General features: G+C 45.5%; 1 protein-coding gene across 1 annotated transcript in view; it reads right to left on the bottom strand.

Moving 5' to 3' along the window:
* GATA4 (GATA binding protein 4) overlaps positions 1-14,137 on the bottom strand; it is a 73,869-nt gene extending 59,732 nt beyond the window's left edge. The window contains exon 1 of the mRNA XM_008576320.1: positions 14,092-14,137. The gene's annotated coding sequence lies outside the window, so the exon portion shown is untranslated. The remainder of the gene's footprint in view (positions 1-14,091) is intronic.
* Positions 14,138-24,244: the final 10,107 nt, after the last annotated feature.

Below are 24,244 nucleotides of genomic sequence, written 5' to 3'. Positions count from 1 at the left end.
CCCGCTGCGCCCCCCGCCCGCCCCGACCCCCTCCTGTCCGGCCCAGGTCCTGCTCGGCGTCGAGGGAGAACGATCGATCGGGACGTCATGAATGTCCCACCGGGGCTCACCCGAATTTTTATACGGCGATGGGGTAAGACAGATGAAAGTAAATGCACCTCCCTGCAAAGACGGGGGGTCCTGCGTGGCATTTCCCTCTTTGTTCGTTTCTAATTTTTCTCTGAGCGAGCGTCCTGGTGTCGCTCCGCTTGCAAAGGCTCGAGCTCTCAGCCTCTCCGCCGGAGTTCTCCCGCCAGTCCCTCCATCTCCTCTGAGCGAGCGTCCTGGTGTCGCTCCGCTTGCAAAGGCTCGAGCTCTCAGCCTCTCCGCCCGAGTTCTCCCGGTCCAGTCCCTCCATCTTGTCCTGCCTCGTGTGTCCTCTCACTGCCCTTTAGGACGGAAGAGAGGCCGCCAGGCTGTCATCTGAGATTTGGCAGGCTGGAGAACAAGTAGCCCTCGCTCCTACCTACCCTACCTGCCCTTTCTCACGGAAGTCCCCAAGGCCACCTTCTCTGCTGGTGACACTAGCGGGAGGTTCGCGAATGCCTTGCCTGCAAAACACTTTCAGCCAACAAGAATTAAAGCGGCAAGTCAACACTGGAAGCAACAGGGAGCAGCCAGAGTCTGAAGCGCTGTGTTTCTGGTCTTCCACTTTGAGCTGAGGCCAGCCCTGCACAGATGAGGGGCCTGATTCTACCTCAGACGTGACCTGCGAACTGAAAAACAGGCCGTTTTTTCTCTGGGGCACAGTCGAAGGGGAGGCGGGAGGGACCCCCACGGGACTCATTGTAGGAAGCGGCTCAGGTATGAGGGTCAGGGTCCTGGCAGTAGGGAAGTGTGGTGACAGCTCATCGGTCTGGGAATCAGGATTCCTGCCATGTCACCAGATGAGTGCCGACACTGCAGGCTAGTGGCTTAACTTCTCTGGGCCCTCATTACCTGTCTGTAAAATGAAGAGCTGGACTAAATCATCTCCTGGGTGTTTTTCTACACTGACATTTTGTGGCTTTAAGGTCCCTAAATGGATATTGCCAAATGCTGCCGTTCTGCGCCTCAGATGGTTCCATACCATGGTCTCATTCCTGGTCCCACACAATAGACAGGCGGGAACGCCAGGCCTCGAAGTCTGAACACAGCCCTAACCATAGAGACCAGATGAGCTCAGTGAGGACCTCACATAGGAGAGCCATGTGCACGTGCGAGGTGAAAGGCTGGGACTGCAGATGAAAACTTCAATCTGCCTGCTGGGCAGTTCTCCGGCAAGAGCTAACACTGGACATTACTATATGCCAGCCATGGTCCAAGTATATTGCACAGATCAATTATCTCATTTATCTGCACAATCACTCTATGCCCCCATTTTACAGAGGAAGAAACTAAGGCACAAGCTGTTAAGTAATTTGCCCAGCTTAATAGGTGGGGGAGCCAAGATCTAATCTCAAGTAGTTTGATTCCAGAACTCAAAAACTACCACTATGAACAAGTCACTGGTACTGAGAGGATTAACAGGGAAGAAGGCAAGAGCTTTCTTCTTACATTCCTTTTTTTTTTAACTTTCATCTACATTCCAAAATCAATCCCTCCCCCCCCCTGTTTCCACAGCCTTTAACATATTATATTTCAGTTTAATCTCTCCACATATCTGCTTGTCTACACACTCCTGTCCCCCAAATTTCAATCCCTTTGAGGGTAGAAATCCTGTTTGACATCTTTATATTGTCCATATTTTCTAATATGTAGTAAATGGTTTTAAAAGTTTGCTGAGTTGAATACAGAACATTGGAGTTTCCAACTTGCCCTTGTACAGTGTAAACCCCTGTCCTTCCTGACTGAAGAAGTCACATGAGGGATGTGGGTAACCCACCTGTGCCATGGTCCCTTGCACTGAGCAAACACAGAGGCTCACTTGTGGAAGATGCCCTATGATGCCTCCTCTGCCCCTCAGTCAGAGTCCCCTGTGGGTGGGGTGACCATGGCCCCAAATACCTTTGGCACACTTATCAGTCACAGGACAGCACTGCTCAGACATCGGTGTGGAGCCCTGTAGTCGCAAGGGACCTCAGGGATTCTGGTCCAATCCACTTGCTTTATACATGAGGTGACCAGGACTCAGAAAGAGCTACAGACTAATTTAGAGTCACACAGCTATTTAGTGTCACGGCCATGACTGGGTGCTCTGAGACCCTAGTCATACTCTGTTCTTTCACTCCAATGTGCTGCTATAGGAACTACCTCCCCTCTATAAATCTGAACCCCGAGGTCAAACTTTCCTCACCATGGTGCAATCACCAGGGTGAGAGAATTAGCGATAAGGTGGCTTTGGGCTCTGGGGTAGAGCCTGGAAATCTGGGAACATGGTCAGGGCTGCTGCCCCCACCCTTTGCAGGGAACTGGAAACAGTGACCCTGACCCAGCCAGGGGTGGGGCCAGTGGGGCTTCAGGATGCAATAAAAGGCCTCAAGTGATTGACATTCAAAACCAGTCATTCCCTGTCCTCCTTAGGCACATGTTACTTACTTACACTTATAGACTGGATATCTTCCCAACTGTCCTGTGGACTCATAAATATTCCAGCCTTCAAAATAAAGAAAATAAGGTAGCAGCATGTGGGGGGTGTTACCGGGCACAGTTCTGGACTCCGTCCTTGTTCTGATTCTCATTGTTTAGCAGGGCGCTCCAGTGTCCTGGGCTGCTTGGTGTTGCCCTGTGTAGTAATTAGTAGTATACATATTTATTGTAATTTCACATAAATTACACAGTCACCCTGTGTATAAGTCAATTAACTCTCTGAGCTTCAGTTTCCCTGTCTACCAGGTAAAGGACTTTGAGTAAGTATCTTCCGAGTTCTCTTTACACTGGAAAGGAAATGCCTTGATTTTGTGGGTGCAGGGCTCAGAGATGGATTTCTTGACTGAAGACACAGGGCCAGCTGCTGGAGAAGGCAGGCGAAAGGCCACATGTGAGGCCCAGGAGGTGTCTCTCAGCTTTTTGTCTGAGCTGCTCAAAGCAAAGTCACTGTATTTGCAGCTGCCTTGTTAATGACATGGAACCTCGGGCCTCCAATCCACCACTGGCAAACTGGGACTGATAGAAAATAAAGTAAACCGGCTCTTCTGAATAACACGTGAGAATTCATCAGTGTTCACCTCCCAAATAACCAAATCATCTATAGATTTGATTCGTTTTCAGCATATGGTTCAAGTATTGTCCCTGCTGTTGTCCTGTCGGTCCCCATCCGTCTCTACTCCAGCGTATGCTGCATGGGACTTTTGGATCAGGTTCTTAATCTGGGCCATCTCAGTTCGCTGTCTCGTTTTCTGCCCATGAAGTTTTCCAACCCCATTCTCATGATAAAGAAACATTGTTGGGAGAAGTTTGCAGCAGCAAGGCCACTGCCTTGTTGTGGCTCCCCTAGTCCTGCCTGGCACTCTCCCTTCTCTCCTACTCCCACGCACACATTCCCCAATGTCCACTGACTCTGGGCATTGCACAAGGTGTCTCATCCCAAACACACATGGGTTGAGATTCAAGTGTGTACATGTATTTGTGTGTATGTGCTTGCATGTATGTGTATATGTGTGTGTGGATGTGTGTACATGTGTATATGTGTGTGTATGTGTGTATATGTGTGGGTCTATATGTGTGTATATTTGTGTGTACGTGTGTATATATGTGTGCATGTGTGTTTTTCAGTGTATGTGTGTACATGTGTGTACATGTGTATATGTGTGTTTGTGTGGCTGTGTGTGTGTGTGTTTGTGTGTATGTGTCTATGTGTCTGTGTTTGGGGGTGTATCTGTTTGTGTGTGTGTGTGTGCACTCACAAGCATACATTTGCTTTATTTTGTCACATCATTAAGGTTAAAAAGTCCTTTAGGCCTGAAATAGTATTTAATGACCCTATAATCTCTGATAGTGCTCTGCACACAGTAGGTGCTCAATACAAACTCGAAAGAATGTTAATGATTGAATAATTCTGTAGACCAGATATAGAGTTCTGTATAAGAAATGTGTTTATCTGTGAAATGCAAATAATTTTCCCAAGTATTTTTTCTCACATTTCAGGAGACCTCAAATATAGTCGCATTGCAAACGTGCGGCTGTGTAAACCACTTTATTTTCACTGTTTTGACCTCACACGTGTGGGGCTCTTGAACTGCTATTTGCTTCACTTTATAACTTGCACCTTGGAGAGGTTGGATGATTAATGAGATATGAATAATTCCTTATTGCTAGTTATCTGATGAATCTATAAACTAGTGTCAGCATTTACTGAGTTGGGTTTAAAGCTGTGCCTGGTATACTTATTAACCTGCTTAAAATAAGCCATAAAAATGAGCTGGGGAGGCAGTTCTTTTAACCTATTTTTAAAAATGACATTGGTCATTTTCCACTAACTCATAGAGTGACCTTTGGCAAATCACTTAACCTCCCCGGGCCACACCTGCACAATGAAAGGAGCATGGTCAGCTCTAGTGCCTTGTAGCTGTCACTCTTGGGTTCCACCATTTTGGGATGAGGAAGGGATCCAGATAATACCTTTTAGAGCAGTTACAGGTAAGCTCACATAGACAGTCTCATGTATTCTTGGCATATCTCTGGAGGGTGAGGGAGGCAGGGTATTTTGAGTTTATTTTCTTAGTTATTAGTGGAGTGACCTTTGGTAATATGTCTCTGTTTTCTAATCTATAAAATGGGCATACTGCTCTAATAATACCCACACTGATAACCCAGAACGTTTCTGTGAGGGTCAAACGTGATATATATGTGAAAGCACTTTGATAAACCATAAGTATTATTTATTGTCCCCAATTTACAGATGAAGGGATCAAGGTGCTGTTTTGTTATGCAGTTGGTAGCAGGGCCCAGGGAGGAGTGTTTGACTTCCCTTATTCTATCTTGATTACAGGTGGAAATTATTAAAATATTACACAAAGACTGAGGACCTAGGATGCTTTTCTGGTGTCTATGGGTGTCTAATAAAAACCTGTGCCTGAGGGGACATTTCTGGGAATGCTACATAGAACGGCGATAAGAAAGGTCAACACCACCCTGACCCAAGGACTCCTAGCCAGCAGAGAATGAAGCATTTCTCAAAGGCAGGGGGCTGCTTGCTCATCCTGCAGCTCTGTTCTCAGTCCTCACACCCCTTGCTTTAGCACGTGTCTTATCTGTATCAAGGGTACATATAGTCTGCTCCAGGTTTGGGGTTTGACTCCCTTCAGAAGCAGGGGCAGAGAAAGGTTGTTGCTGAGGATTTGGTTGTAGAGAATTCAGCCAGCAAAGGTGTCTGAAACTTGCCCCCATGAGAATCATTCTTCCAGACAGCCCCTACCACCGCCTGTGCAGCACAGGGGGCTGGCAGCTGTGGCATGAAGGTCACCAGGATGCCTGACTGGGCCCTAATTGCCTTGTAGACGGAGAAGGGCAGAGATGAGCTGAGGTGGGGTGGAAATTCTGTGGTTTGCAAAAATTCTATTCATGCTCTTTACCAATCACCACCCATCTACCCACCCAATCAACGAGCCAATCGACCAAAGGCCAACCTCAAAGTTAAAAAATAGAAAAAGTGTAGCACTTAGAGAAAAAGGATGGGAGGGGCATTTTAAATCCATGTCACCTATTATATTCAGAACACATTTTATCTGCTAAATATTTGTTTGCTAATTAACAAAAACAAAAGTGGTCTTTATCTCTATGTTTTATCTCCTGTTCACTGGGGTGTGTTACATTAAGACCAAAAATGCTCAGTACAAGATCTATTGAATGTTGAATAAGTTTATGGTGGCATTTTGTTTCTATTTCTTTTTGTTACCACCCTGCCCCCAACCCCACCCGACATTCTACTGTGGCAGAAAGGTGCCTTAGTCTCTGCTAACTGCCACTTATTTCTCTACAAGCTGAAACTATTTCAGTTTCAAAAACGGCATCTGACATTTATTAATCATTTGGTCTTCAGTCACATTGGTTTTTTTTTTTTTTTTTTTTCTTTTTTGGCAGCTGGCCACCCGAACCCGTGACCTTGGTGCTATAATGCTGTGCCCTAACCTACTGAACTAACCGGTCAGTTCTCAGCTCTGGTCTTAGTGGTAACTCTCTTACCCTCACAAAGGTCTTCCTTTCTGAATGCCCTCTCTGGCTTCTTGGCGACCACTGAAGGTCTGACTTCCCTCTCCCACCCAAGTTTCCCTCCCACTCTCCCTCAGCCTGGATCTGAATCACCAGCTTGTATTTGCAGCTGGATCAGCACCTGGCCTCACATTCCACCAACTCCTCCCACCAGCAAAGGGAGTTGTGAGAAGAGGAAAAAGTTACAAGAACTTAGACTATTGTTTTCAATTTCAGAAACACTCAAGGTTGCAAGTAAAAGTCTGAGACAATCTTGATAGCTGGGAAACATTTTATAAAGAGGGAGGGAGAACCTCTGTAGAAAAAATCACTCCCACCAGTTGTGAACATGACTAGCTTGGAACCAGGAGTCCAGGACTGTTACTGGAGTTTGAGTCCATTGAGTTTTGGGCACTTTAAAGCTGAATTCCCTAAAATGGATAAGCATTTGTCATGAAAACACAACAGTCATAAAAATCTTAGGAAACCTGACATGTCTTGGATTTGGCCAATCCTCCCCACTCCTCTCAAATATTTCTTTTTTTAAATTTTAAATAAACATGAGTTCATTGTAGTTTGTTTGGAAATACAGAAAAGCGTAACAAGGAAAACAAAATTCGTCCTTAACCACGTCACCCCAACAGAACCACTGGGAACATTAGGTTTCTCTTTTCTCTTCCTGAACGAGAGTTTCACACTGTACAGAGTGTTTTGCAATTGACTTTCAATTTTTAAAAAATATATTATGAGACTTTCCCATGTCATTAATACCTTAAGAAAACATAATTTAATGACCACATTATGGATTTAGCATAGTTTATGTAAGTAAACTCTAATCGTTCAGAGTTTAGATCATTTTCTATTTTTCACTACAACAAATAAATGCTTGATGTGTCCTTGTCAAAACATAAATTTTGGTAAGTAAAGCACCTTGTAAACCTCTGACTATTTCCTTTGGGTAAGTTTCTATTACTGGAAAAAGCTGGTCAGAAAACAGAAGCTCTTTCAGGGTTTAGGATACATGTTGTCGAGTTGCCTTCCAGAAAGTTGCACCCACAATTCCCAATTCCCACCACCACCAGCAACACTCAATTTTGGGTAAGATGATTAAAACTTTAGGATACATGTTGTCGAGTTGCCTTCCAGAAAGTTGCACCCACAATTCCCAATTCCCACTACCACCAGCAACACTCAATTTTGGGTAAGATGATTAAAAAATATATTTATTGATTAGTCAGGTGAATTTCTACTTTTTATTAGACACTTAATTCTGAAGAGTTTTGAAGTCATAAGTTAAGAAACAAAACAAACAAAGCCAAACAAAAATGAGGTACGCTCCCAAGCAGTGGAGCACATTGTACTGTGGAGATTATCTCAGGGGGGGATACTTGTCTGCCCTCCAACGTTTATGAGGATTTTAAAATATAAGAAACTGAACCACAGAGATGCCAAGTAATTTACCCAAAATAACACAGCCCAAAAGTAGCAGGGTCGGATTCAAATCACATTATTCTAACTGGGGATTCTAAACTATTACACTGACCCAGAGACAATGTGCACTTAGCATCTCATCAGATTTAAAAAGTTTCCAGAATGTTCTTTTTTTTATTATTCAGAATCTGCCTTTTGGAATTTCAGATTATTTATGAGAAATGTTATCTTTGAAAAAGATGTCACCCTCAACTATTGAGAAGCACATTTATACATCTTATTTCTAGAATATGCTGGAAATAGAAGTAAAATAACTTGCTGAAGGTCACCCAGCTTGTAGGCAGTTGTGTGGGAACTAGATTCCAGCTCTGGTGATTCTCTGACTACTGTCTATCTGACTACTGACTGGTGGCAAATGTCCCCAATGAACAATTGAGGAAGGTCAGCTTGGCTAAGGTCCAGAGCGCTCTAAAGTTTCAAGGGGTTTAGTGTCCAGCAATTCAGGAGTCTCTACTGCTAGGGGACAGCTGAAAGGGAGCAGTGACACCACTGGGTTAGAGGTCAGCCAGCTAGAGTTGAGAAGGTAGGTGCCCCGGATGGTAGGGTCCTTACTCTTAGAGCACAAAGCTGGTCACCTGGAGTCACAGCAGCACAAGGAGCTCAGAACCCTGAGCTTAGGTGTGGGCAGCCAAGCCCGTCCTCTCGCAGGGAAAGACCTTCCTGTTCACTGGGCCACTTTCCAATGGGAAGCCCATGCGGGAGCTCACAGTTCCCTGAGCTGGTGGAGGCCTGGCCACTGGCATTCTGGGGACAGGATTCCTGCATTGAATGGAAGGCCAGACCAGATAACCTTTGAGGCCCTTCCAGCTCCCAACGTCTCTGATTTGTATGTCTTTGGAGGGAAAAGTGTGCAGTCATGGGACTGGAATAGTTGATTTAGGGTCCCGCCCCAGTCGCCAGCATAGTCTTCGTCTTGGGCAAATAATTTAACCTGTTAGAATAAGGCACAATGCCTGGCCCAGAGTAAAGCTTTGTAAATGTTTGCTGAATGAATGAATGAATGAATTGGTGGATGGATTTAAGTCTCTCAAGTCTCAAGGAATACTGGGGAAAACTGGAATCTTACAGTGCCTTTGGTGAGTGAATGAGACAATGGAAAGCACATTGAACTTCTTAAAAGAAAAGGTGACTTCTTCAACCCAAAGGGATTCTAATTTTTCCTTACAATGACAATAGTAGGATTATAATTTACCCAAATCAGTAAGCATAATATGCCACGGTGAGTTTTCATACAAAACTCTGTTTCGTTAATCCTCCCAACGCCAATGGGGCAGCTCAGTGCCTCCCAGGGCTGGGTGGGGCACACTAGCCCCCGTCCCTCCCTCCTCCCCTGCCCCGATAAATGCCGAGGTCTAATGGATTGTTCTGCTGCTGTCCAGATTAGATAGCGAGCCCCTCCGTTATCACGGCTGGAGCAAACCCCAGCGGCCACCATGCCGGGGGCTTTCCAAGGCAGCCCCATGGGAAGGCAGGAGAGACCTGAGAGCTGCTAAGAAAATTTAGGGCATGGAGGCTGTTTCCATCTGGCACCTCTTCCCAGAACTTTCCGTGAATCCCAAGACTCCCCCTTGCCCACATAGCACTCAATGCAGCAGCAGGTACCCCGTGTAGTGGGTAGCTACTATCTACTGAATTCTAGGGAGTAGTTAGTTCTAAGACAGTGACTCTGTGATTCTGCTTGTCAATCTTTGAGAAACTGGGAACACTCTGAGATGCCCCTCCTTCAATAATCAAGGGTGTGTTTTTGCACAAACAGGGACTACTACATCTGGCCAGTAATGCAGTAACTATCTTAATTTCTGTTGTTCTAGAATCACTGCAGAGGAGACATAGCTGACTTTCTGGCCTCTCTTCTGAATTTTCCTGTGGTCAATATTTTACCAGTTAATGATTTTGTTTCTTAAAGAAAATTTCCTTAGAGGTAAAGTTTTAAGTTTTTATTAAAGAACAAAACTTAATTTTTTCCTTATCAACTAATTTTTCTGTCTCCAGTCATTTTCTGAAAGCAAAAAGCATCTAGTATCTATCAGCAATATTATGTAAAATAAAATTTTCATGTATGATCTAACAACACATTCTACATAAAACAAATAAAAAGCACTCAGAATCATTATTTATCTACAAGGGAGGCTAATTGTTCTATCATTATTATGATAGAACTACTGTGATCTAACAGAAAGCAAATAAAATCTTAGCTGTGAACAAGGAAAGTTATCTATTTATACCATATCAATTTCCTGTTAAATCTTTGGAGTTAGTGGAAAGCCATAACAAATGGTGTGGCGGGATGAATTATCTGGCTCAGTTTTAAAAGTTTTCCACAACATTTTAAAAATTCTGCATCACGTTTTTGAGTGAATCAATCTTGTTAGGTACACACCCAGCCCTTGGAAAATTATTTATGTGTGCTATTTGTTTAGAGGTGGAAGTTTAAGAAATTCCTTAAGGGCAAACAAAATAGCTACTGAGTAGTTTAAAGAAATCAAAATAATTCACCAACAGGAAGGCTTCTGATTCACAGAGCGAGGTATCTTTATCGAGTAACATCTGTATGCAAGTAGTACAGCCGAATTAATAAAAACGAATTTATTATGAGGGACGAAGACCTCAGGTCGGAGTGACAAAAGACCGAGCCCGATGCGGAGGAAACGTTGAGGGTGGAGAGTGTGTCCGGGAGCGAGCGTTCTGCAGTCACTAAGTCACCTGGGTCTGCGGCCGGCCAAGAACAGGGAGGCACCGGGTAGAAAATAACAAATTATACGGAAAAAGAACAAAGTAAGAGGGAGGATATTGATTAAAAAACAAAAGGAAATTCTGGAAGAGAATTGGGAAAGGAAAGAGAGAAACGGAGAGAGAGGGAGAGAGAAAGTCGGACGCACTAATGGAATAAAGAGAGTCCCTTGGAAGGACGCTGGGGAGGAGGACGAGAGACAGCCTGTCTCAGCATCCGGGGACGGAGGGCCCGGCCCGGCGCCGGCATCTGCGCGGGGCCGCAGCCCTGTCCCCGACGTGCGGTCCTCGAAGGGTCGCCTCGAGTCTGTGTAAGACCGAGAAGGGCGCAGCTGGAGAAGGGATTAAAAGACAGCACTTCCCGGACCTCCGCGCGCCGACGCTCGGGATCCGGCGGATCCTGGACAAGCCCGCGGTCCCCAAGCTGCACGCCCCGCGCCGGGCCGTCAAGGTCCCTCCAAACCTCGCCCAGGGAGGAAGGGACTGCTCCTTGCAGGCTGGACTCTGGCTTTCGGGGCCACACGCTGCGCGGGGGTGGGGAGATGTGTCTCTGAAGGGGACACTGAGGAGCAGAACCGCCCGGCTGGGGGGAAACGGTCACCATTTTAACGAAACACCTACTGTGTTCTTCGGCCTGTTTAGGGACCTTACGGAGGCGGTCGCGACTGGGACGAGATGGAAACGGGGCACGTGCCTCGCTGCCCGGACCGTGGGGGTCCCACGGGCGCCCCTCACGTGGCGAGACGGACGCGCTGTTCTCCCGGAGCCACCCGACGGCGCAGCGGCCCGGGGATTCTGGGCTCAGCGAGGGGGTCCCCGGCGCAAAGGGCGACCCTAGACCGGCCGGAGGTCCCGCGACTGACGGCAGCTCGGACCCTGCCGCCCGCGGCCGGGGCTCACCAGCAGACACACCGGGGTCCGGGCTGCGGCCATGGGACAAGGCGGGCGCGACACCCGTCCGAGGCGACCTGGCCCGCGAGGCGCCAGCTGGCTGGAAATCCACTCCAAGCACCCCAGCCTCGCCTCGCCCGCGGGGACAGGCAGGGCTCGAGGGCCGAGGAGAGCACCCGAGGGGTCTGGGGATCCTCGAGCCCCGCGAGCAGGAGGAGCCCCCGCCCGGCCGCCGCCCCCCGATGGCCCCGGGAAGACTGTGTCCCCTGGGCTCTGGCCACCGGGTCGAGCGCTCACGGGCAGCGGGGCGGCCTGTCTTCTTGTCAGGCGGCGAGCAGGAGAAACCAACCAAACCCAGCGCAGAAGGAGCTCGTCCACTGTGCAGCAGTGCCGAAGGGATGGGAATCGGGGACAATTAGTGACACTGTCATCCTCTTTCTAATTTCTCTCACGTCCGTCCAGCTCTCTGCCTGGGGGGGCGGGGGGGTCTGGGGCTCGCTATGCTCCAGGACCTGGGGACCCCTCCCCCCTCCCCCCCCCCAGCCCTTAAAAGTCTTTCTCCCCGGGCCCTTCTCAGACTCGGGCGGGGCGGCCACTTCTCAGGCTTCCCTCCGTCACCGCCTTAGGGGGGCTGCGGCCACCAGACCCTGCGCGGCAGGAGCCCCTTTCAGGCTTTCCTAGAGACGTCTCCTTCCTTCCCCGGCCAAGAACCCATAGAACAATCGCCTGAATTCACGCCACCGTGGAGTCGAGTCAGGGCATTCAGGGCCACATTTTCCTGTGTCACACTTTTATCTAGATAATTCAGGTGAAAGTGCCGCCCCCTCCCCAATTATTCGGATAATTGCCTCGAATCGCCACTCGGTGCTGTGTTTAGACAACTAGAGATTGATGGCTTGAATTTCTCAGTCGGGTGCTGCCCCTGGACCGAAACCCCCTCCTCTCTGCCGTCCCAGTGCTCACACACCCCTGGACTTTACACACGGAAACTATAATTTTCGTCACTGTAAATCACCCGACAAGTATAACACGGCATTAGAAAGCCATTTGAAATGGATATTTTATTGGGCGTGACAGACAGAGCGGGGATAAAGAGCAACTTACTAACATTTTCCTCAATACCAACCATGCGAAGCTGTCTTTAAAATTTTTTCCCCTGCCCATGGAATTAGTAAATGCAAAATCACTTTCAGAGACACGTTCTTAGAAGAAAAAGGAAATTTGTGGCAAAGTCTATGTTGCTAAAAATGAGCTCTGTCAAAAAAATTCATAAAGTGGGACTTTCAAATACCCTTTACTCTAGGCTGTTTGTCCAAATAAGACTAATGGAAACAAAACATTTGCTGCTGCTACTACTACTAAAAACGCCAATTCAGTTTTGTGATGGTAGAACTCAGAATTCTAGCAGCCTTACACAGTAAGGGTTTCCCTCAATTCAGATTGGCATTTCCCTGATTTTCCCAGCTGAAAACCTTTCAGTTTTCCTTGATTTTGGAGTACATACAGCGGGTTGAGAATATTAGCTCTGGGGGAAAATTAGCAGGGGTAAGGAAGCCAGGGGGTTGGGCAGGGGAGTGTAAGTTTTGGGGCAGAGTTTGAATTTACCCCGCTGGAAACCTGTGGGCCGCTGGAGAGGGAAAGATATCCGAGGAGAACAAACAGTTTCCACGCTCTGCTTTGCAGAGCTAATACTTAAGTAAGTGCACGGAGATCGAGAGACTTTGCGCCAAATCCTTCCCAATTGCAGGAGAGTGTGGGCCCAGTCCTCCTAAGGCTCCACAGTTAAAATAGGTCATTGTCTGTTTCCAACCTCCCAGCACGTGGAGAAGGCACAGACAACCGCGGGCGTCTCAGGCCCTCCTGGCGCATAGTCGTCAGGCCACACTTCACACTGAGCGCCTCGTTCTTCACCCTGTCCTCCCAGAGCTGCCCCTGCCTTTCTTTTGTCTCTCTTTTTCTCTCTGGACTTAGCCCTTTTCTCCACTTCTCAGCTACAAACAAGATTCAAAGCTCATGTGCCCAACTTCAGGAAGCAGAGGCAAGTGCGACTTGCACGCAGAAGTGTAGGCAGCCCAGAGCGGAGGCGGCGGGCCCTTCGAGGCCCCCGGTGGGCTCGGGAAGAACACATTTGCTGGTACACCTGGAAGGCCCACCCCCAGTCCTTCTTCCCATCACACGCCTGGTCCCAGAATAAACAAGAACTAAACCACACACAAAGCCTGCGGAGAGGCAAAAAAAAAAAGTACCAGGTCCCGGAGGCTGTGGGGTCAATTCACTAACTAATGAAGCCAACAGGAAGGGTGCAGAGACTCCCCCCGCAGGAAGCATATGGGTCGGGAAGGGTCTGCCTGACTTTCCAATAGGGCCCTTAAGAGGACACGACAGCAGCAGGGACCCCAGGGGAGAGAAGTGTAATGGGGGATTGCCAGACAGAGCAAGGGCCGAGGGCGCGGTGACCCCGGTCAGGTCCGTTTGATTCCTGGTGAGGTATATATTTATATAGTTTTTTTCTTGAAAGACCAACCATCCCCATCCATTTCCGACTGTTGGAGTGGGAACCAGGAAACAGAGAAACTGAAATGTCTCCCAGTTGTACGAAAGAGAAACAGAGAGAGGAAGGACCAGAGCAGGGACGAGGGACAGGAATCCCTGCCTCTGCGGCTCGGCCTGAGCAGAATCCCATCTTCTCTCCCCATGCACGGGCCTGAGAGCCTCTCTCATGGCCTCAGTCACACTCTGGCTGAGGCCTTCCCTCTCTCTCCCTGTTCCAAGGGTCTTCTGTCCCACAGCCCAGCTGCAGAGGGTCCCCAGGAAGGCTGGGAAGGGACTCACCCACAGTGGGAGCAGCGTCCCTGCAGCTCCTCAGGGCTCGGTGTGAGACAGACTCCAAGGGCAGCCCAGCCCCGCAGCCCCAGGATTCCAGGCTGTTCTCAGCCGGCAGGAGGGAGACGCTGTGAGCTGCGTCTCCCAGCTCCCAGCTTTCCTCTCAGAATTAGATAACAGGAAAATAGATAAGAGAAGTGGTTCATTAATTCAGCAGCCTGTTTTTTGTATGTGGAAGGAAGCCTTGCTTGGGAATGGAGCCCTGGCTGCACATTTTCTACAAAGCCAGTCTTCATGAGGTCCCAGAGATGCTTCTGAAAGGCAGCTCAGAAGGACCTGAGAGTGGCATGAAACAAACTTAAGAATCACCATTCATGGGGAGAAATATTCAGTTCACACTTGGTGCTTCCTGCCCCCGACAGTCCCACTCTCAGACCCTAGTCCCGCCTTTGGAGTGAGTGGGAGGACTGCTTGGCGGTATTGGCTTGCTCAGTGCGGTTGCCCTCTGAGAGTGGAAATCCTAATAAGCCTCATGTGGCAATACAGATAACAAACTTCTCCAAGTATTGCTTGTGTGGTGTTTCTGGGATCCTCAGACAGGGGCAGGTAGGTAGATGATACATTGTGACCCCCGAGTGACGTAACTGAACTCAGAGGAGTTAGGAATGTGCCTGTGGTCAAGTCACACAGTAAGGAAGGGATGCAGCCCCTACTGGACTCCAGATCAATTGATTTCCAATCCAGTGATAAAGAAATCAATGGACTCTTAGACTTGGAAGAGACCTCACAATTCTAGTCTCCTTCCCAAAGCAGGAACCCCTGTGAGGTGATTCTTTGTACTCTGAACACTGTCCTGATGGGCAGCTCATTCTCTACGTGCCATGGATGTCAGCTCTGGGCCACCACACTTGGCTGCCCCCACATGACCCAGGATTGCGGGGCCAGGCACACAAAAAGGCTGTGCTGTGGTTGAGGAGCCAGGCAGGACGGGTCTCTCTTGACGGGACTGCCACGAATTCTCTTCTCTAGTGCCTGACTTTGTCTAGGTAGATAGGTGTCCCCTGTGGAGCCGGTATCTCCCAAAGTTAGTTCTTAATTATAAAAGAAGAAACATGATGCCTTTATATTTTAACATACTTCCCAGTTCACAGTTTCCTGGGATTTGAGGTAGGGAGAGACCCGACAAGTTAATTCTTATTTCCAAATGTGGACAAGGAACCTGGCAAGCGAATTGCCAGATAGCAAAGAGTGAATGTGTGCTGGGGAAGAAACCAGAGAGGCAAAGGCCTGGGAGGAAAAGGGAAAACATGAGAGAAACATGAATATTTTTTCCCTTCCAAGAACTTTTAGTTATGAATACTTTTGTAAGTGATGAATAAGGTGTCCATTACTGTTATCTATCTTTATAGTCTTCCCCTGCCAAATGGCTTGTAGAAACCATGCCACAGGAAGATTTCAGTGAAAAACTCCCAGCAGTGTCAGATCATTAAAATTCCTGGAGAGTGAGCTTAACAGTGGAGGCACAGATGCAGGAGCCGGGCCAGGCCTCCTCTCTTCAGGGCCCTGATGTTTCCACTTGGAGGTTCCCTTTATGGAGTTGTTATTATGATGATAGTAAAACATGCATAACACCAAATTTACCATTTTAACCATTTTTAAGTGCACAACTCATTTGCAGGAATGACATTCACATTGGGGCCCTGATGTTTCCACTTGGAGGTTCCCTTTATGGAGTTGTTATTATGATGATAGTAAAATATGCATAACACCAAATTTACCATTTTAACCATTTTTAAGTGCACAACTCATTTGCAGGAATGACATTCACATTATTGTGCAACTGTCACCACCGTCCACCTCCAGAATTTTTTCACCTTCCCAAACGGAAATTCTGCACCTGCTAAGCAGATGCCCCTCGTTCCCCAGATCCCAGCTCCTGGCAACCCCCACTCTGCCTTCTGTCTTTGAGGTTTATTAATGTAGCCTGTGCCAGAATTTCCTTCCTTTTTAAGGCTGAATTATATGCCATTGTCCACACATAGCATGGTATATAGACATCCGGTCTGCATCCACCTTTTGGCTATTGTAAAAAATGCTGCTATGTACATGGGTGTGCAAATGTCTGTTATAGTCCCTGCTTTTAATTCTTTTGGGTGTATACCCAGAAATGGGATTGTTGGATCGTATGGACCGTGCTGTTTTTAATTTTTGAGTAACAGCCATAACGTTTACTACCCCTTATGGAGTTTTGATCTAAAATTTGTAGAGGTTTCCATCCTCCTTTCTAAGCAGCAGTTAACTGGGAGCAGCAACACCCACTTACCCTACCCGGGGTGATATCCTGGGCAAATTGCCCCCCACCCCTCAGAGGTTTTATAAAAGAGAACAATTTTGTGGTAGGGAAGGCGGTGGAACAGGACGTTCTCCGGGGAATGCACAGGAGCAGAGAGAACACTCACTTCCTTATGAGAAGATTGGGAAGGTGACACAGCAACAGAACCTATGTTTGACTTTCAGCTCAGACACCTTATTGCCTTGGTCCTCACGTGTGGCCCCGAGGATCTGCGGGCCTCATAGTGCTATTTCTGGGGCCACCAATGTCCAGGAAAAAAAAAAATACAAGTCATGGAGAACACATTCCTATGTTCCAAAATTAAAAAAATAAAAGCTATCGTGGGAGTGTTAATGAAACTTCGCTTATTTTTACTTCTCCCTACATTTCTAACTTTTTTGTGTGTGAATGTCAGGAAGCCCATTTTTGTCCCCTGTGGTTTTAAAGTTTTCAGAGGTTTTATATATTTTAGGGAACTTGAAACTCCACAGTCTTGTGGCCTCCTTTGGGGCTCTATTGATCCAGCCCAGGGATAAACCGGAGCCCTAAGCCCCTCACTGCCCAGGGTCATGGAGGGCAAGTTCACAAAGCAGGCCAGGGGACCCAGATGTGCTTTGGGCACAGTTAGTGAGACCTCCTGACAGCTGCTCCTGGCATGCTCATCCTCGACAAAGGCTGACTGTCACATGAAATACCGCACGTGACTGAGTCAGAGCGTTTACCCTGAGATGATGACCACGACGTAACTACCAAAAATGCCAGCCAGGACTCTAAAAATCAAAGTCCACACCAGGGAGAGGGTGAGGAAGAGACTTTCTGAGGAGCACCAGCCCCAGGTCCACGCTCCCTGTTCTTTAAACATACGCACGTTTTGTTAGTTTTTCTTTTCAAAGTGTTTCATGTGCACTGCTAGAAGTGAAAGTACTGTCACAGGCAGAGGACAACAGTGTCCACACCGTCTTTCCTAAATTCTGACTTCCCATCTGCGAACTGCTCTTGTTTTGGGATATTTGACATGGAGCATGCAATCTATTCCTCTGATGTGACCGAACTGATGAGCATCTTTAAGCCTCAGTTTTCAAATCTGTAAGATGGGCTCAGTAATAATTATTATCTCATAGGGTTTCTGTCAAGGTTAAATGAGATGACTCTGTGGGCATCACTTAGCGTATACCGGGTACTAAAAAAATTAGCAATCGCTACTACTACTATTATTGCTAGCTGTGGGCAGGAGAGGAACTTGCATGCAACCCAGTGACCCTCTCTGACCATCTATGCCTGCCTGCGCCCAGGACACGAAACCCATGGACGGCTGCCTGATGAGCGTCTGTAGGCCATGACTCTCGGCCCTAGAGCTCGCGGCTGTGTAGTGCTTGGCAGGCAGCTCGTCCTGTTGTGGGACGTGCCTGCTGGAAAGTGTCCCCTTGGTACCGGGAAGCCCTAAGTGACTGACTCCCAGTGGGGTGGCACGTTATTTCCACCTGAGTCTGCAGAAGACTTTGGTGAGTCTTGGATTGCGTGAAGTCCCTTCAGCATGGGCAGAGGTGAGGACATTTTGAAACAAGTGGCCCAGGGGCCAGGTTCTGACTAAATTTCACATTTCCATCCTGCACTGACCTGTGCTCTCTGCTCCAGCCTGTTAAGCTTCATTTTGTTTTCCAATTGAGATATAATTGACATACCATAGAATGCACCCTTTTAAAAGGTGGAATTCAGGGCGTTAATATATCACGAGGCTATGCAACCATTGTCAGTGTCTAAACCCAGAACATCTCCATCCCCTCGGGCTGCAGTTTGACTGGACTCAATAGACGTTTGTTGAAAGTCTCTTATGAAAGTCCTAGGCATTCTAGTGGAGTGGTCCTTGGAGTTTTGTTAGTCCAGCTCCACGCAGGTGGGGTTCTCCGGGTCCACACCTGCTGCTCCATAGTGGACCCTGTGACATGGGACTGCCCTGCTGTCGGCTCTCCTGGGTTCTCACCAGGCACCAAGCCTGCACCAAGCACTTCCTGAGCAGTCTCTCTTTTGTCCTTTTACCTACTTTTCCAGAAAGGCTTTGGCTTCAGGTCCTCTGGCCTCAAGCCTTACACTTCTCGCTGGGCCAGGCTGACTCCCACCTGCTCTTCACACCCTTACTCAAGCTTGAGGTGTTCTGCTCACACTCTCTGCTGGGTAAAATGAACAGCTATTTGTGCAGTTCACAGTGTACAGAGCGTTCACATCTGTTCTCCCGTTGGACCCTTGTGTGCTCGGGGCTAAATGTTTTTGGTGCTTTCCCTCCTTGAGCCTGCTCTGGGAGTCCCCATGCCAGCCTTGTCTGGCCCTGGGCTCGGTCCTGGGGGGCCAGTCCAACACTCCATTCTTCACGCTTTGCGGACGCCCTGCTCAGACGGGTGCCTTTGCACGAAGCCAGGTCCAGGGTGTACGTGTTGGCGATCTCCTCCCCTTGTGTTTGTGTATAAAGTATGTATTTGGGTATGTCCTGCTGCTCCTCTTGGAACATGAGACCTGCAGGGGCCGGGGCCATCTGGTAACTCCATTTTTAAAGGCCAAGAGAACTTTTGTTTTTGTTGGTGTCTGGCTGTTCTGGTGATCCTGACCCGTGACCTTGGTGTTATAAGGCTGCAATCTAACCAATTGAGCTGACCGGCCCCGGCCAGCCCTAACATATGTAGGTTATCATGGCTTGGCCTTCAGAACCTATAGCAATTCTTCTTGCACATCTTTTTTCTAGGGCGGGGGATGGCTGGATGGTATCGGAATCGAATCCCGTGTTACCATCACTGTGCTTTAACTAACAGAGCAACTGGCCAGCCACCCGAGAGGACTTTTTTGAGGGCTGGTCCAAGCATGTGGCCTCTCATCCTTTCTTCAAATGGCAGAATCCTCTTTCCTATGGGTCATCCATCTATTGTGGCTTAGGCAACCAGTGTCCCAAGTTTGGCCAATTTGAAAATCCACTCAGATTTTCCTCGGCTTTTCCAGCTGTCTGTCTACTGGGGTTCCAAGTCTGGTGGGAGGTACATCTTCGGGCCTCTTACACAAAGGGAGGAGGTCGTGTGCTGAGGACCCTGGTGAGATATTTGGAACCCCTAGATTCAACTGTGCTTTTATTAAGCTAATTTGATTTTTTTTTGACATAATTAAAGAGTAGTGACTAACACAGTGTCACACACAGAATAATCTATAATTCTGCTGACTGCTCGACCCCTACAAAGAGGAGACTGTGGCATTGGATAAGCCGTTCACACAGTTTTACAAGCAACTTACATAAGATTGTGAATGATCAAGCAGTCCTCTGACATTACGTGTTTTAAAAGGAAGAAGGTGCCGTCACTGCTCTCATCTCTGTACACTGTCCACATTTTATGAAAAGAGTAGGTGCTCTAAAAATGTGAGGAAAAGACTCGCTGCAGCCCAAATACTCCTCCTTTCAGGCTTTAATCATAAGAAACCCTCCTCTGCAGCTAATTCAATGATTTGCATATATGTTATATATATAAAATATATACGTCACATACACACACGTGCATATACTATTTTGAAAGAATTATAGACTCATGGGAAGATGCAAAGATAATGTTGAAACATTGCACATCCTCTTCACCAGGTTTCCCCCAGTGGTTACCCTTTATGTAATTATAATCTTACCTAATTATAGTGCAATATGCAAACCAGGGATGTCACGTTGGTGCAGTGCGTGTGCTAAGTTCTGTGTCCTCTTACCACACACAGGTGCCTGTGACCACCGCTGCAATCCAGGTACAGAACTTTCCTATCACCAAGAAGACCTCCCCTGTGCTAAGCCCACCTCCTCCCCTCCCATCCCTAATCTTTGGCAACCACCCATTTTCCCCAATTCTGTCATGTGATTATTTTGAGAATGTTATATTAATAGACTCATACAGTATGGGACCTTTTGAGGTTGTCTTTTCCAGTTAGCATGATGTCCTTGAGGTCGATCCATGTCACTGCAGGTGTCATTAGTTTTCTCCTTTTCATTGTGGGGTACTATCCCATGGTATGGCTGTGCCATGGTTTAGGTAACCGTCCACCCATGGGGGGACATTTTAGTTGCTTCCAGTTCATGGCTATTACAAATGAAGCTGCTGAGAGCTGTTGTGCTCAAGTTTTTGTGTGGACATAAATTTTCGTTTTTCTGGGACAAATGCCCAGGAGAGTGATTGGTGGGTCCCATGGTAAGCATCTGTTTAAGTTTTAAAGAAACTGCCCGACTATCTTCTGAGTGGCTGTATCATCTCACACTCCAACCAGCAGTGGATACGGGTCCAGTTTTTCCTCATCTTTGCCAGCATTCGGTGTGGTCGCTGTTCCTTATTTTGGCTGTTCTGATAGGCATGTGCTGATATTTATCATGGCCTTAATTTGCATTTTCCCAATGGCTACTGAAGTTGAATATCTTTTCATGTGCTTATTTTCCATCTCTGTATACTTTGGTGAAATGTCTCCTTGTGTCTTTTGCCCATTTTCCAAGTGGGTTGTTTATTTTTTACTGTTGAGCTTCAAGGGTTATTTATATATTCTAGATGTGAATCCTTTTTCAGACATGTGGTTTGCAAATACTTTCTCCCAGTCTGTAACGTATTTTCATTTTCTTAAGAGGGTCTTTCACAGAGCAAAAATTTTAAATTTTGATAAAGTCCAATTTATTGATTTTTCTTTTATGGATCATACTTTGGGGGCCATGTCTAAGCAGTCTTCACCAAACCCTAGGTTATGAAGATTTTCTTCTAAAAGTTTGATGCTTACACATTTTATATTTAAATCTATGATCCACTTTGAGTCAGTTTTGTATAAAGAGTTTACGTTAAAGTTTATTTATCTAGCCAATGGATATCCAATTGCTCCAGCACCACTTGTTGGAAAGACCTTCTATCCTTCTTGAATTGCTTTGCATCTTTGTCAAAAATCAATCGGCTGTACTTGTGTGGGTCTATTTCTCAGTTTTCTATTCTGTTCTATTGATCGACATGTATCTCTCTCTCCTAATAATACACTATCTTGATTACTATAGTTTTGTAATCCCACTTTATTTGTCTTTTCAAAAATTGTTGTAGCTATTCTTGTTCTTTTGCCTTTCTATATAAATTTTAGAATAATCTTGTCTATATCTACAAATAAATCATGCTGATATTTTTGCAGGAATCGTATTGAACCTATATATGAATTTTGGGAGAACTGACATCTTTATACATCATCTTCTAATTCACGATCATGGTATTTCCTCCATTTATTTAAATCTACTTTGATTTCTTTCACCAGTGTTTTGTAATTTTCAGTACATAAATCCTATACATGTTTTGTTAGATTTATACTTAAGAATCTAATTTTTTGAGCGATTATAAATAATATTGTATTTTTAATTTTGGTTTCCACATATTCATTGCTAGTCTATGAAAATATAATTTATTTTTGCATGTTGATCATGTTTCCTGCAACCTTGCTGAAGTCATCTATTAATGCTAGGATTGTTTTTTATAGATTCCTTGGGGTTTTCTATGTTATGATCATGTTACCTCCAAATAAACATACTTTTACATTTCCTTTCTTATCTGTATTTCTTTCACTTTTGAAAATTGCCTTATTGCTCTGGTTAGAACTTCCAGTTCTGTGTTGAATAGAAATAGTGACGTAGTAATCCTTTTGTTATTCCTGATCTTTGGGGAAGGCGTTGGTCTTCCACCATTAAGTACAGCGTTAGCTGTGGGCCTTTTGTTAGTGATGTTTATCAAGCTGGGGGAGTTTGCTCTGTTCCTAGTTTTCAGAGAGTTCGTTTTTTTTTTTTTTTAATCATGAATGTGTGTCAAATTTTGTCAAAAGCCTTTTTTCTGTACCAATTGATTTGATCATATGATTTATCTTCTTTAGCCTGTTAATCTGGTGGATTACATTGATTCATTCAAATTTCAAACGAGTTCTGTATCCCTGCAATAAATTTCGCTAGTCCTGGTGTATAATTCTTTTTATTTATTGCCGCATTTGATTTGCTAATATTTTGTTTAAGGATTTGCATCTGTATGAATGAAGGATATTGGGCTGTCATGTTCTTTTTGGGTATTAATCTGGTTTTGATGTCAGGGTAATATTTGCCCCATAAAATGCATTGGAAAATGTTTCTCTCATTTCTATTTTCTGGAAAAAAGTGTGTAGAATGGGCAGGTTTTTTTCTTCAAACATTTGGTAAAATTATCCAGTGAAATTATCTGGGCCTGGATATCTCTTTTTTGGGAGTTTAAATTAGAAATTCAGATTTCTTAAGGGCTATAGGGCTTCAGATGGTCTATTTCATATTAAGTGAGTTGGGGTAGTTTGCACTTTTTGAGGAGTTGGTCTAACTTTCACCTAAGTTGTCAAATTTATGTGAGTGGAGTAGGCCACAGTCACCTTGTTATACTTTAATGTCTGCAGGATCTGAAGTGATATCCCATTTTATTCCTAATCTTGGTAATTTGTATCTTTTCTCTCTTTTTTTATTTTTCAGTTTTTCTAGAATTTTGTCAATTTTAGTGATCTTTTTGAAGATTCAGTTTTTTTGTTCCATTGATTTTTCTCTATTATCTTTCTGTTTTCAATTTTGTTGATACCAGTCTTTTCTTCATTATTTCCTTCCTTCCACTTGCTTTAGATTTATTTTGCTCTTATTTTTCTAGTTTTTTGAGGGGGAAACTTAGAAAGTTGATTTGAGATGCTTCATCTTTTCTAATACAAGCGTTTAGTGTTATAAATTTCCTTCTCAGCACTACGTTAGCTGTGTCCTTCAAATTTTGTATTGTATTTTCATTTTCCTTCAGTTCAATGCATTTTTAAATTTCCCTTGAGACTTTCTCTTCCAACCGTAGATTATTCAGAAGTGTATCATTCAGTTTCCAATTACATAGAAATTTTCCAGCTATTGATTTTATGTTTCAGTTCGTTGTGGTTAGAGAATACACTGTATGATTTTAATTCTTTTAAATTTGTTGAGGTTGTCTTAAGGCCCAGAATATACGGTCTATATTGGTTCCACGGACATTTGAAAATGACATATATTCTGCTTTGTTGGGTCGAGTATTGTAAAAATCTTGATTACATCTTATCAGTCGATGGTGTTTCTGAGTTTCTTTACATGCCTGATATTTTATGTCAAAGATAGAAAATCAGCAATTTTCTTTGATATAGAGTCCACTTTCTATCATATTAATGGAGCCATTCCTGCTTTCTTTTGATTAATGTTTGCATTAATCCTTTTACTTCCAAGCTATCTATATGGTTACGTTTTAAGTGAGTTTATTCTAGACAGCGTAGAGTTGGACCATATTTTTTAATCCAGTCTGCCAAGCCTTTTCTTTTGGTGGATGCACTGAGACTATTTAGATTTCATGTAATTATTGATATATTAGGACTAAAGTCAGTCCTTCTATTATTTTTTTGTTGTCTCTGCTTTTTATTTCTCCATTTTTTTCCTGCCTTCCTGTGGACTCCTTTAACATTCCTGAGAACTCCATTTTGTTTTCTGTATAGTGCTCTTGAGTGTGTCTCTTTGTGTAGCTTTTTAGTGGGTGCTACAGGGAACATTGTGTGTACACTGTCTCCCGATATCAACATTTTACCACTTTGAGCCACGTGTAGGAACCTGACCTCCCTCTACATCCTTTACTCTCTCCCGTTTATAGTGTAATTGTCTTAAACATTTTCTGTATTTACATTGAGGACCACACTAGACAGTGTTATAATTGTTACTTCCCCTTCAAATGTAATTTTTTTTTTTTTTTTTGTCTTTTGTCTTTTTTCCGTGTCCGGCAACGGATCGCAACCCTCAGTGTTGCCCCC

This window comes from Galeopterus variegatus, unplaced genomic scaffold, assembly GCF_000696425.1.
Source record: "Galeopterus variegatus unplaced genomic scaffold, G_variegatus-3.0.2 Scaffold1327, whole genome shotgun sequence".
NCBI classification, from domain to species: domain Eukaryota; kingdom Metazoa; phylum Chordata; class Mammalia; order Dermoptera; family Cynocephalidae; genus Galeopterus; species Galeopterus variegatus.
Note: the sequence above shows the minus strand (reverse complement) of the source record. Positions and strands in the feature narration are given on the sequence as shown.